This window comes from Bos grunniens, chromosome 14 (genome assembly GCF_055505025.1).
Source record: "Bos grunniens cultivar Pamir isolate PY7600 chromosome 14, Bosgru_T2T1.0, whole genome shotgun sequence".
NCBI lineage: Eukaryota > Metazoa > Chordata > Mammalia > Artiodactyla > Bovidae > Bos > Bos grunniens.
In genome coordinates, this window is record NC_141178.1 from 63182316 (window position 1) to 63196884 (window position 14569).

The window sequence follows — 14569 nt, forward strand, 5'->3', positions numbered from 1 at the left end:
GCTATGAACATTTTAATCCAAGTTCTTTCTGTGGACATAATTTTTCAGTTTTCTTGAGTATATATCTGGGAGTGGAATATCTGGGTCATAGGGTAACTCTTTTTTAAATTCTCTGAGGAATTAGTGTTTTCCAAAGAAACTGTTTTGGCACAATCAATAACATAGAAAAACATTTATTTCTGCTTTATTGACTATGCCAAAGCCTTTGACTGTGTGGATTACAATAAACTGTAGAAAACTCTTCAAGAGATGGGAATACCAGACCACCTGACCTGCCTCTTGAGAAACCTATATGCAGGTCAGGAAGCAACAGTTAGAACTGGACATGGAACAACAGACTTGTTCCAAAGAGGAAAAGGAGTACGTCAAGGCTGTATATTGTCACCCTGTTTGTTTAACTTCTATGCAGAGTACATCATGAGAAACGCTGGGCTGGAAGAAGCACAAGCTAGAATCAAGATTGCCAGGAGAAATATCAATAACCTAAGATATGCAGAGGACACCACCCTTATGGCAGAAAGTGAAGAGGAACTCAAAAGCCTCATTGATGAAAGTGAAAGAGGAGAGTGAAAAAGTTGGCTTAAAGCTCAACATTCAGAAAACTAAAATCATGGCATCTGGTCCCATCACTTCATGGGAAATAGATGGGTAAACAGTGGAAACAGTGTCAGACTTTATTTTGGGGGACTCCAAAATCACTGCAGGTGGTGATTGCAGCCATGAAATTAAAAGACACTTACTCCTTGGAAGGAAAGTTATGACCAACCTAGATAGCATATTAAAAAGCAGAGATATTACTTTGCAAACAAAGGGTCCTTCTAGTCAAGGCTATGGTTTTTCCAGTGGTCACGTATGGATGTGAGAATTAGACTGTGAAGAAAGCTGAGCACTGAAGAATTGATGCTTTTGAACTGTGGTGCTGGAGAAGACTCTTGAGAGTCCCTTGGACTGCAAGGAGATCCAACCAGTCCATCCTAAAGGAGACCAGTCCTGGGTGTTCATTGGAAGGACTGATGCTGAGGCTGAAACTCCAATACTTTGGCCACCTCATGCGAAGATTTGACTCATTGGAGAAGACCCCCATGCTGGGAAGGATTGGGGGCAGGAGGAGAAGGGGACGACAGAGGATGAGATGGCTGGATGGCATCACTGACTCGATGGACGTGAGTCTTGAGTGAATTCTGGGAGTTGGTGATGGAGAGGGAGGCCTGGCGTGCTGCGATTCATGGGGTCGCAGAGTCAGACACGACTGAGAGACTCAACTGAACTGAACTGAAAGAAACTGCAGCATTTTACATTCCTACCAGCACTGTGTGAGGGCTCCAGTTCCTCCACATCATGCTCAACACTTGTCATGGTCTTTTTTCTACTAGCCATCCTAGTGTTACGGAGCCATATCTCATTGCGGGTTTTTCTTCCAGCCATCCTAGTGGGTATGAAGCTGTATCTCATTGCAGCTTTGATTTATATTTCCCTAAGGGGTAACAATGTTGAGCATCTTTTAATGCTTCTTGCTCATTTGTATACTTAGTTGGAGAAATGCTAGTTTAAATCCTTTGCCTACTTTCTTATTTGGGTTATTTGTCCTTTTTTGTTGAATTATAAGAGTTCTTTATTCTGTATATAAGTCTCGTATATATGATTCACAAATATTTTCTGCCATTATCTGGTGGGCTTTTTTCCCCACTTTTTTTATAGCTCTCTTTGAAACAGAAGTTTATAATTTTGGTGATGTCCAGTTTATCTTTTTGCTTGTTTGTTTGGTTGCTTGTGCTTTTGGTGTTGCATCTAAGGAAGTGTTGCCTAATCTAGGCTTATGAAGGTTTACTTCCGTATTTTCTTCTAAGATTTAATAGGTTTACTCTTCCATTTAGGTCTGTGATCCATTTGAATGATTTTTGTTTATGGTGTGAGGCTGGGGTCCAGCCTCACAGTCATGCTAACATGACTACTCTTTGTCTATGGAATTTTCTTGGCACCCTTGGCAAAAATCAGTTGACTGTACATGTAAGTGTTTATTTCTAAACTCTCATTTCTCGCCCTTTGTGCTGTCTGCATGTCTCTATGCTAGCACTGCAGTGATCTCAGTTACTCTATGTTTATGCTGCTGCTAAGTCGCTTCAGTCGTGTCCAACTCTGTGCGACCCCATAGACAGCAGCCCACCAGGCTCCCCCATCCCTGGGATTCTCCAGGCAAGAACACTGGAGTGGGTTGCCATTTCCTTCTCCAATGCATGAAAGTGAAAAGTGAAAGTGAAGTTGCTCAGTCGTGCCCGACTCTTAGCGACCCCAGGGACTGCAGCCTACCAGGCTCCTCCATCCATGGGATTTTCCAGGCAAGAGTACTGGAGTGGGGTGCCATTACCTTCTCCCTCTATGTTTATATTATGTTTCAAAATCACGAAGTATAAGTCCTCTAACTGTATTTTTCCAAGATGATGTTCAGAATTCTGAGTCTTTTATATTTACATATGAGTTTTAGAATCAGCTTGTTAATTGTTATTTATTTTTCAGTAAATCAACTGGGTTTTTGATAGAGATTGTGTTGAATATGTATGTCAATTTGAAGAAAATTGCTATCTTATCAGTATTTAGTCTTTGGATCCATAAACATGGGATGTCTTTCAATTAGATCTTTCATTTCTTTCAGCAGTGCTTTATAGTTTTCAGCCGTTAAATTTATACCTGAGTATTGTCTGTTTTTTTTACTATTGTAAATGCAGTTGTTTCCTTAATTTCAGATTGTTTATTGCTAATGTGTAGATATGAAGGTGATTTTTATATATTGGCCTATACTCTGAAGTCTTTTTGAATTTGTTAGCTGTCATAGTTTTTTAGTGGTTTCCTTAGGATTTTTCATACATAAAATCATGTAGTCTTTGAATAAAGACAGTTTTACTTCTTCATTTTCAATCTGGATGTATCTTATTTCTTTTTCTTTCTTAATTTCCCTGGAAGCTCTCTTAATTGTCTTGAGGCAGAAAAACCAAAATGGTTATTTAATGCTGTGGTGTTTTCACAGTAGCTCATCTCCAACTCATTTTCTCAGTCTTTTGAGGCCTGTGCAGACTTCACTATGGTTGTATGCCACTTGCCCTGCGAAGTCTCTCCTGGTTTTAGCCATGCAAATAGTCTCTTTATCAGTGTATTAGAATGAAAAAAAAAAGCAAATTTTGGAAGTAGGCAGGCGTGGGTTTGAATCTGAGCTTTGCTAACCTACTAGCTATATTTTCTTGGTTAAAGATAGGTAGGTAGATAATCTTAACTCTTAATTTTTTTTAACAGCCCCATGCAGTTAGTAACGTCATTGTCAGTCATGTATATTTGTTTTGAAGATTCAGTGAGATAAGATTTATAAAATGCCTGGTGCCAAGCATACACTCTTAACACTATTTGCTTTATGACAGCTGTAGTCCTTTGTATTATAGTTAGTTATAGAAGTGTCCGTCTTTACTGGAAGGTTGTCAGCTCCTTGTGGGTAAGGATTATGTGTAGGAATATTTATTATTGCCTCCTGGTACACATACTGTGCCTACTATATCTATAGTTATATATCCCTGAGTATTTTTTCAGTTAGATGTATCTCTTTTGGCATTTATGATGGTTTGTGTGAGTTTCATTTCTCCTCTTCTAGATGGCACAAAATGGATCCATTTTCCTACCCTTTATCTCCTTTTTAAGCTTTTATCATTTTATTGGTCTAGTGTCAGATTACAGGTAGCTGGTTGCAATTTTAAATGTTGCAGAGTAGAATCAGAGCTATGAATAATTTGAAAGCAGTATGTTCATGTTCTTTAAACTGTGTAATACCAACCTATATCATTGATCCTGTTTATATTTACAGCATACATGTGCCTTGAACGTGTGTATGTATGCTTAATGAGCTTATTGATAATATAAAATAGCAATGAAGGTTCCCTCATTCTTTTTTTATGTATTAAACCAGTGATACACTTGAAGGAAAAAATCAAAAGGAATGGCAACAGCCTAGTGATATGAGTACAGACATTTAGGAAAATAAAATGTTCATAACCTTATGAAGATAGCAAGAGTAATTTTCCAAATTAATAGCCAGACAACTGTGGTGCATGTATCCATAGTTGAGAGTTTGCATATTAGTCTGACCTTGGTGATTTTCCAGCACCTGTTATCCATCAAGATCAAGAATGATTTCAAGGTGGCCCTATATAAAAGCCGTGGAATTTTCTGCCTGTTCCTGACCTCCTTTCTCTGGAAACTTCTGTTCTTAAAGAGGCTGGAGACCTCTGATGGTCTGCACCCCCACCCTCTCGTGCCTGCAGCTTGATCTGGAGCTGTGCTGTGGTCACGCTAGAACTTTCCTGTGAGCCAGACAGCGCTCTGGAATGTGTGCTCTGAGAGGACAGTGCAGAGCAGAGCCGTGGGAGACAAGGTGCCAGCCAGCAGCGTTGGGGTGGGAGGCATGGGGAGAGGGGAGCAGATGCGAACACTCAGCCCCACGTGCCTCTGCAGCCAGATGCTCAGAGGGGCGAGATCAGAGAGACCGGACTTGACCTCCCACTCCAGCTGGGCTGCCAGGCTTGCCGCCCCCTCTCCCCCGTTCGCCTGTGTCACGTGGACCTGTTCCGCCCTGCCTCCCAGCTGCTGTTGGATCCAGAGCACTTGGGGCAGCCAGCTGGCAGTCTTGGGAGGCTTGCCCTCGTTGTGCTCATTTCTTGGCCCTGAAGTTCTAATTAGCTTGAGCCTGATGAGCGCCATGTGCCACAGAAAACTGCAGCAAACGTATCCTCCAAAACAATTCTTGGGAAGAGAGAGACACTGTGAACAAAGACTCCTGGTCTCTTCTGGATCAGCTGGCCTAGCAGTGATGAAAACGTTCTGAACCTTCATGTTTATTTGCACAGATACAAAAAGAGAGAGGGATGGATACAGGGGCATCTAGACAGTGCTTGTTGTAGAGTGAGGATAACGGCCGGGTGTTGTGCATTCACTGGCACTTGTCAGTACTTTCAAAATCAGCCCATACATGTCGTTTTTAAATTTCACTCCTCCTGTTTAACCATCTGAGGTCAAGGACTGTGACTCATTGGTTTTGGTACAGGACCATGAAGGCAGCCTGTGGGGATGGGAGAAACAGTAGTGGGAGAGGAGCTGAGGGTGCAGTGTATGGTTGGCTGTGTCACCGTCTTCACACAGGACTAACCAAGCTGTGGGCACAGCAGAGCACAGGAGCCGTCATTCCTCAAAAGAGACCTATGAGGAGGCTTAGGGTGGGTGGTTTACTGAATTGCCAGTGACACTGTGCTTCAGGAAAGACTCAGGGCCCCTACAGGGGGGTCATTCAGTATAAAGCAGCAGGCAGGGGGGCTTCTAGAGAGGAAGCAAGGAAGGAGTAAGAGCTGCTCTGGGCCCAGGGTGTTCATCAAGAGGAGAAAAAAAAACAAAACCTGTTGCAAATGACTGAAGGTTTTAAAGCATTTGTTACAATTAGTGCAGAACTAAGAAATCAAGATAAAAGCAAGCCCCCACAGGTAGAAGATGAAAGGATAAAAACATTTTAATGACACTTAGTGAGGAGGAAGGAACCCATGACTTGAATGAAAGAGAGAAGGTCTGAGTCATGCAGGGGCAGCTGGCTGGGCCAGTCTCTGGGTTTGGAGTAGCCCTTACTGTCAGCCCGCTGCTCTGTGGGGTCTTTGGCTGTGTCCTGGCCTGTCTTTCCTCTCCCCTTGGTGGAGTCTGAACATAGAGGGAGCAGAAGGACCAGGCCGGCTACACGTAGGGGAGAGGAAAGAGAAGAGCTACATTTCCCGACGTCTCACTACTTAACCAGGGGCTTCCCTGGTGGTGCAGCAGCAAAGAATCTGCCTGCCAAAACAGGAGATGCAGGAGATGTGGGTTTGATCCCTGGGTCATACTCCAGGGAAGATCCCCTGGAGAAGGAAATGGCAACCACTCCAGTATTCTTGCTGGAAAACTCCATGGACAGAGGAGCCTGGCGGACTACAGTCCCTGCGATCAGAAAGAGTTGAACATGACTTAGAGACCAAGACCATCACACCACTTACACAGTCTCTTGGAAAACTGGTGTTTATTGGAAGGAATGATGCTGAGGCTGAAACTCCAATACTTTGGCCACCTCATGCAGAGAGTTGACTCATTGGAAAAGACCCTGATGTTGGGAGGGATTGAGGGCAGGAGGAGAAGGAGATGACAGAGGATGAGATGGCTGGATGGCATCACCGACTCGATGCACATGAGTTTGGGTGAACTCTGGGAGTTGGTGATGGACAGGGAGGCCTGGCGTGCCGCGATCCATGGGGTTGCAAAGAGTCAGACACGACTGAGCAACTGAACTGGAAAACTGGGAGGTGGCCTAGGAGGTTCTGCAGCACGAGTGTATGCCCAGAGAAGCCGCAGTAGGATCCTGGTGTGTTGGAGACCATAGACATTCTTCGAAGGCCTGTCTGTCTGGGAGCTGCAGAAAAGTGGAAAACTGCAGTGACAGCAAAGACACTAGAAAATTTTATCTTTAAATCTTTCGAAAGCAAGTAATTCCAGTTTTTACTCTGCTCATTAACATCTTCTCTTCAGAAAAGGCCAGAATGAGATTCCTACAGTGACATGCTTTGTACCAGGGCTACAGCATATTTGGTAGCTAGTGTCATCCAACATGGGGACAGTCTACCAGAGTCTGTTTATGTTTAAACTCGGAGTTTCTTCCAGGTGCTTCCTAAGGAAGAGTTGGTGCTCTCTTCTGGGGTGGGGGCGGGTCAATGAAAAGTGGAGCAGAGACCAAACCTGGGACTGAGGTGTGGCAGTGAAGCCCCTCTCAGGGGCTCTCAGGCCGCCTGGAAGTTTACACGAGGAGGGGCTGTTTCCATCACTGCCTGGGGAGGAATTGTCCATAGTGGGACCAGTTCCCTGAATGCCTGTTAGAACACATGGATTCTATGTGTCCATGTCACCTTTTCTTTAAAAAAAATTTTTTTTAGATTGAGGTGAAATTCACATAAAACTAACCATTTTAAAGCATGCAGCTCAATGATACTTAGTTCATCACAGTGTCATGCAGCCACCACTTCTATTTGGTTCCAGCATATCCTGCGCCCATTATCAGTCCCTCTTATAAGCCTCCCCCACCCCCGGCCCCTGGCAGCCACAGCCCTGCTTTCTGTCTCTACGTCTCCACCCGTCCTGGACATTTCCTGTAAATGGAGTCCTAACAGCGTGTGGACTTCTGTGCCTGGTGTCTTTTACTCAGCATCATGTTTTCAGAGTTTGTCCATGTTGGAGCCTTCTGTCCTTATGGCTGAATAATATTCCAGTGTATAGATGCATCACATTTGTATTTACCCACTCATCAGCTGATTTACATTTGGGTTGTTTCCACTTCGGGCTGTTATGGATGATGCTCAGTGAACATCTTTCTAGAAGTCTTTGGGAACAGATATTTTCATTTTTCTTGGGCATATGCCCAGGAGTAGTATTGCTGGGCTGTATGGTATTTCTGTGTTTAATTCTCTGAGGAGCTACCAGAGACGCACCATTTCATATTCCTGTATCAGGCCTGTGATTTCTCCACACCCTCCCTAACACATGTTACTGTCTTTCTTTTAATAACAACTTTTGTAACTAGTCTGAAGACTAGTTTTACGTCTTCCTTTCTAGTATATTTGTCATTTGTTAATTATTTTTACCTAATTGCTCTGGGTGCAGTTTCCAATACAACAGTTAAAAGGAAGTAGCAAGAAAAAGTATTTTCACTTTGTTCCTGATCTTAGGGGGAACTTTGATCTTTCACCATTGAGTCTGATGTTGGCTGTGGATTATTCATATATGTCCTACGTCAGGTTGAGGAAGTTCCCTTCGGTTCCTAGTTTGTTGAATATCTTTATCATGAAAGAGTGTTGGATCTTGTCAGATGCTTTTTTGCACAGCCTAATCCAACTTTTTTTGGATTATACATTTTAAGGTTAGGAATCTGAGAAGTTACTAACATCGTGTTTCTTAGTAGAGAAGGTATTGTAACCAGATTATTAAAATAATTGCTTTGAGTCACCAGGTTATGGAACTGCTTCTATTCTACTTGATCCTTCTCTGCAATAATATTCTCTGTAATGGGAGTTTACAAGCATGCACTTAGCTTTGCTTTTCTTAAAATTGATTTTAATACAGTTTTTCTTTTAAAATAGTTTTAGATTTGCAAAGAGAGGTCCCACGTATCCCATATACAGCTTCCTCTATTTTTTTTAAAATTGAACTATAGTTGATTTACAATATTATAAAAGTTTATATAAGTTTCAGGCTATTTTTAATATCATACTATTATCATGCAATCTCATTGTTATTGAATCAATAGTGATTCTGTTATTATTAACTGAAACTTATACTTTACTAGATTTCCTCAGATTTTCCCTAATGTCCTTTTTCTGGTCTAGGATTCCATCCACAGACCATACTACATTTAGCTGATATGTCTTCTTAGGCTACTCCAGACTGTCAGTGTCATAGATCTGCTTTCTTATGATAACCTTGCTAGTTGTGAGGATTACTGGCTAGGTGTTTTGTAGAATATCCCTTGTTTTGTGTCCTCTTGATGTTTAGGCCAGTATGGGTTTGGGGAGGAAGAGCCATGATGAGCACATCATGTCAGGGTGCATGCACCCTGTCAGTAATTTTTAAAAACTAGCTTTATGTTTTAATTCCTGTTGGATAATGACAAAGCTAGAGCATTCACTGTTTCCTCCATTGGTATTGGAGGGAGTCTGGACCAAGAGTGCTTGTGACTTTTATAGGCTCAGAGCAAAGTGATATGTGAGTCAGATTTCTGAGTTGGTTATCTTTGATGTCATTTATTATTCATGTTCATTTCTGTGTGGAAAGTACAGAGTTAGGATTCTTTCCCCACAAACATGCTTGTATGCTGAGAAGGCGTTACTCTGGCCATCAGAAGACCCTCTGTCTTCCTTTAGAAGATCGGGGGGACGACGGACTCATGGTGCAGAGGAGTGGTCAGTTAGCAGAAGGTCAGGGGGATGATGGACTCATGCTGCAGAGGAGTGGTCAGTTAGCAGAAGGTCAGGGGGAAGATGGACCCGTGCTGCAGAGAAGTGGTCAGTTATCAGAAGGTCAGGCGGATGATGGACCTGTGCTGCAGAGGAGTGGCCAGTTAGCAGAAGGTCAGGGGGAAGATGGACCCATGCTGCAGAGGAATGGTCAGTTAGCAGAGGGTCAGGGGGATGATGGACCCATGGTGTAGAGGAGTGGTCAGTGAGCAGATCTTCATGAGCCTCTTGTGGTGCAATACCCTGCAGTGCAAAAAATGGCATTAACAGAAAAGAAGCTTGCACAAGTCACCTCTGTGCCCAGATTCGCCCTGGATGGGCATCGACCCCATGTGGGGGTTGGAGACTCTAAGGTGAGAATGTCCTGTGTGTGTCGGGGCACCTATGTACACACTTGGTGCCAGGAGGCTGTGTGCTTGAAGTAGGCAGCGCCATGCATGGTCCACGGGGCAGCTAAGCATCTGCAGTGTGTGCAAGTCCTCAGAAGACTCCTTGAGGCTTCAGTGGGCCTTCCTGTCACAAGCAAGTCCTAACGTGGAGAGTGCCAGGTGACGGAGTTACACACTTTTATATCTGTGATTTGTGTTTGAATCAGAATTCCTCCCATGTGTCATTTCCAGTTGATTGGTTCAGCTGGGTTTTTTAAATTAGTAAGATATCTTCCTTTTATCTTCTACAGCTGAGATCTATCTATCCATGACGTCTTTTCTTATCATCCAGTTCAACTAAAACAATTTAATTGCTTTATTTAGTCTTGAAGGAAACCTAAACTGAATTTATTTGAAATCTGAATCACTTGAATTACTGGTTTTTCCCTTTGGGTGCATACATTAACACAAACTGTAATAGAATACCACCAAGGATGATAGGCTGTGCAGTGAACATTTCTGAAGTTTAACAGGTGTTAATTTCTCTTTATGAAGCTATATTTTTTCATAATTTAATTTTGTGAATATAAACTTTCAAAACACACTAGTACTTATTATGCAAAAAGAATATAAATAAATGTGTTGCCTTTTTATAATTACTTGAGAAGCAATTTGTTACTCTACATGAGGTATTATTTTTTAAAATACATGAAAGCTGGCTTAAAACCCAACATTCAAAAAACTAAGATCATGGTATCCAGTCCCATCACTTCATAGCAAATAGTTGGAGGAAAAATGAAAACAGTGACAGATTTTATTTTCTTGGACTCCAAAATCACTGTGGATGGTGATTGCAGCCACAAAATTAAGACACTTGCTCCTTGGAAGAAAAGCTATGACCAACCTAGACAGCAGAGATATCAGAGTCACAGCTATGGTTTTTCCAGTAGACATGTATGGATATCAGAGTTGGACCATAAAGAAGCCTGATCACTGAAAAATTGATGCTTTCAAACTGTGGTTCTGGAGAAGACTTGAGAGTCCCTTGGACATCAAGATCAAACCAGTCAATCCTACAGAAAATCAACCCTGAATATTCAATGAAAGGACTGATTCTGAAGCTGAAACTCCAATACTTTCGCCCTGATGCGAAGAGCCGACTCATTGGAAAAGACCCTGATGCTGGGAAAGACTGAGGCCAGAAAAAGAAGGGAACAACAGAGGATGAGATGGTTAGTCGCTCAATAGTGTCTGACTCTTTGCGACCCAGTGGTCTGTGGTTGCCAGGCTCCTCTGTCCATGGAATTTTCCAGGCAAGAATACTGGAGTGGGCCGCCATTTCCTTCTGCAGGGGATCTCCCCAACCCAGGGATTGAACAATTGTCTCTTACATCTTCTGCATTGGTAGACAGGTTCTTTACCAGCTGAGCCATGAGGCTCAGAATATCTGATAAGGCATTAATTTATCCCAGATTTAATGATCAATTTTTCATAACATAAACCTAAGTACTCAAAGTGTGTATGTGTGCTTAAAAAATTGCTCAGAGTGCTCTGGCTCTGCTTTTGAAGGTTTTCTCTGCCCCCTGTATGTTATAGAACTAAATCTGGGATCAGGCGGAATGTTGGCCCCATGTGCTAATGGATCTTGTGGTTCCTCCCCTCCCCACCTCTGCTCAGTGGTTCCTGCACACACTGTTCAGTAAACAACTGGGAGAACCAAGCTCAGCCGCTTCATTCACAGAGTGTTTGGAAAGGGCTGAGCAGCCTTGACACACTGGCTCAAGTGGGGTGAGAGGCAGTGTTCATGTTTTCGTTAGTTCTTTTTATAGCCTCCAGTCAGCTGTAGCTGGTTAACTGAAGCGGGGGCTGCTATTAGTGCACAGGTCTCTTACGCAGGATAAAGGGCCTCTGGTGGAAAGAGATTTTGTTACTCATGATGCCACGACCGTGTTTACATGAGCTCACCCTGTCGTCTGTCATGGGATGTGATTTAGAGTGGTTCCGTGAAAACACAGGAAGTCCCTGGGAGCTGTTCAAATCACCCTTGAAAACAGAAAATACAGATAGCTCTCCTGTGAAGCCAGCCGTCCTTCATAGATCGTGCTCTCTGGGCTGACGCCTGTGAGGAGAGCGCAGACATTTCCCATTGGTGTTAGAGAAACTGGGTGGAGAGAGTGGTTTTCCCTCTTCCCACAGCAAGGAATCATCATCTTATTGGGGGAGAGAGTTATTTACCCAGTCATTTCTGGATAAGTTAAACACAGCTGTTTGTATCGCTGTAGCTTTTCATGGGCCAAACTCTGACTGAAGGCGGAGTTTAACTTGTTAGAGATCATTAATAGCTAGATGGAAATAAATGTGGGCTGAATTCATCCTGCCACCTCTTTGTAAATAAAGTTTTATTGGGACCAGCCTATCTGTTCTGTTCTCTGGCATTCTTGTCCAGAGGTGCTTTCACACCTCAAAGGCTGAGGTGAATAATGGTAAGAGCCTGAAATACCATCCTCACTGACTCTGCTCCACAAGTGAGAACACAGCGAAGCCCCACTGTAAGCAGGTTCCTCACCTCTGCTACCTCGTTTAATCCCCTGAACAACCCAGTGAGGCGAATGACAGTCCAGCCCCTGGCACCACCCTGACAATGGTGGTGGTAGTTTCATTCACTAAGTCATGTCCGACTCTTGTGACCCCATGGGCTGTAGCCTGCCAGGCTCCTTTGTCCATGGCATTCTCCAGGCAAGAATACTGGAGTAGGTTGCCATTTCCTTCTCTAGGGGATCTTCCCAACCCAGGGATCGAACCTAGGTCTCCTGCATTGCAGGCAGATTCTTTACCAACTGAGCTACAAGGGAAGCCCCACCCTGACCAGTGTAGCTACCAGGTCTCTGACCCTGTCAGAGTCTGCTCTGGGCAAGAGAGGCACATGAGGAGGAGCCAAGGACAAGTCTGGATTGTGAGAGGGGCCTGCATCTCCTCCAGCAGCTGCTGCCCCTGTCAGAGGAGAAACCTCAGCCCCTGTGTTTTCAAGACGTCATCATTTCACATGCTGAAGAAGCTCACTTCTGCTGATAAATCAGGTTTGAAAGAACGTACTTTCTCGCCTCTAGTGAGACCGATCCATCAAGGAGCTGAGCCCCACAGATATTTGGCAACTTTGGAATGCTAGCTAAATTGGCTTATCCGTTAATCCCCCAAAACAAGCAGCACAAGAATTCAATGCTGCTGCTGCTGCTAAGTTGCTTCAGTCATGTCTGACTCAGCGACCCAGGGTCCAGTGTCCATGGGGATTCTCCAGGCAAGAATACTGGAGTGGGTTGCCATTTCCTTCTCCAATAAACACTCTCCATTCAAAATGCTTTTTATTTCCCATTTCCAGTTCTCTACATAGAATTGAATATATATAGACATTTATTTCCATCTAGCTATTAGTGACCTGTAAAAATTATGCAATGGTTAACATTTCTTGTCACAATAACAGTTGAAGACATAAGTATATGCTTTGAACTACATACAAAAAAATATGTGAAATTAAAGTGTGTAATGGTTAATATATTAATTTTCAGATACAATAGCTCCTGTCACATGCTAAATGACCCGACTTTAGGAATGTTGGGATCTCTGTGTACTTGGCCTTCAGATGTGATGAATTACAGAGTGATAGAGGTAGTATAGCAAACTTGTGAGCCAAAGTAAGTAAAAACATGAAACCTTTATACCAGGATTTATGATTTACAAGTGAGAGAATGAACACAGGAGAATAGTAAGCACTAGGAAAACATGTTAATCAAATTATGGGTGAAAGCTTTGTTAATGTGAATTCTGAGTGAAGCAGTGGGGAGTGGGAAGCAGGGTGTGATTCCAGTCTCACCTTCAGCGGCCAGCCCTGGCGCTCCCTTGGCCTCAGCCCTGGGCAAGCAGTGGGGGTGGAGGCTTCACGTTGTCCTGTGGGTGCTGAGGTGCATCACGAGCTTCCGGGTCCACCCGGCCGAGTGCGAGAGCGCGGCCTCACCTAATCATAGCAGTCCGAGCAGCCTCCCGGGGCTGGGGGAAACGATGCACAGACTCACCTGGTCCACTCTCGGTCTGGGCCTCAGGTCCACCAGCCATGCCCTCGTCCAGCCTCACGCACCAGTGCGGAGTCGGGTGCGGAGTCATGTGGAGTGGTGGCAGTTTGTGCTCTCTACATCCTCCTTGTCGGTCACAAACCTGCGCCCCTGAGCCCAGGTGAACCTGCAGCCAGTCTGACACGACTCGTCCTTACAGGGGTGTAGCCCAGACCTACTGACTTTCCTGTGGGCTCAAAAGCAACAAAGCAGGAAGTCAGGTGCCTCCTTCAGGGCTGGGCAGAGGTTAGAGCAAGCATCCAACCAACCCCGTGGTGGGGTGGTGGGTGGCTGAGGCAGGGGAGGTGGGCCCTCCCCCTCCAAGTCTGCTATTCCCTGCAGCCTCTGCTGGCCTTGAAACAGTGGGGACTTCAGGCTGCAAACTTGTCATTACAGTAGATTTTAGGGAAAATCAGTATTGCACTTGTACAAACAGAAGTAAGAATTTAGGCTTTTGTCCATAATCACATGGGTCTTACTTCCTCATAATTACATATTTCATGTATTAATGGATTTAATAACTTCACAAATATTAATGTATACTGTAAAACTGAAAAGTAGCCCAGAAGCACTGGATTCAGGAGTCATCACATTAGACATATCAGGGCAAATGGTGAAAGAGGAAATTTGTATCTCAAAAACAAGTTTAGATTTATCTATTCCTAACATTTGGAAAAGGATTGAAGGGCAGATGAAGAATTCTTATTAGATTTTTCAGAGTTCACAACTCATGTAAAATTCAGAGAATCAACATACGGTTTTCATTTATAATTGTCCTTTGCTTTCTGGAAGGCCAGTAAAATACAGCTCCTTGATTTATGTGAAATTTACCCCCTGACAAACTTAAGTCTTTCAGTGAGACCAGCATCCAGGATTCAGCCGTTACCTCCGGATGATCTGAGAAAACTGAAGAGCCAAATGTTTCATTGCTTTAGATTAGTTAAGTGATGATAACCATGAGCATTTATAATATTATTTTTAAATTGTCCCTGTGAGGTTTTAAGACACAGAACTGAATGTACTGCCAGATATTTTTGCAGGAGTCACAGAT

At 43.5% G+C, this 14569-nt stretch overlaps 1 protein-coding gene and 1 long non-coding RNA gene across 10 annotated transcripts in view; one reads left to right on the plus strand and one right to left on the minus strand.

Moving 5' to 3' along the window:
- Nucleotides 1–14569, plus strand: part of SPIDR (scaffold protein involved in DNA repair) — a 283594-nt gene that overhangs the window by 188523 nt on the left and 80502 nt on the right. The window contains exon 12 of one of the 9 annotated variants that reach the window (XR_015140875.1): nucleotides 410–2913. The exons of the other annotated variants lie outside the window; for them this stretch is intronic. The gene's annotated coding sequence lies outside the window, so the exon portion shown is untranslated. Of the gene's footprint in view, nucleotides 1–409; nucleotides 2914–14569 lie in introns of those variants that run through there. 9 annotated transcript variants of the gene reach the window in all.
- Nucleotides 6054–13702, minus strand: LOC147359544 (uncharacterized). The gene is made up of 2 exons (XR_015140879.1): nucleotides 13483–13702; nucleotides 6054–6457 (listed from the first exon to the last, which is right to left on the minus strand). It is a non-coding gene; the product is annotated as an uncharacterized LOC147359544 (long non-coding RNA).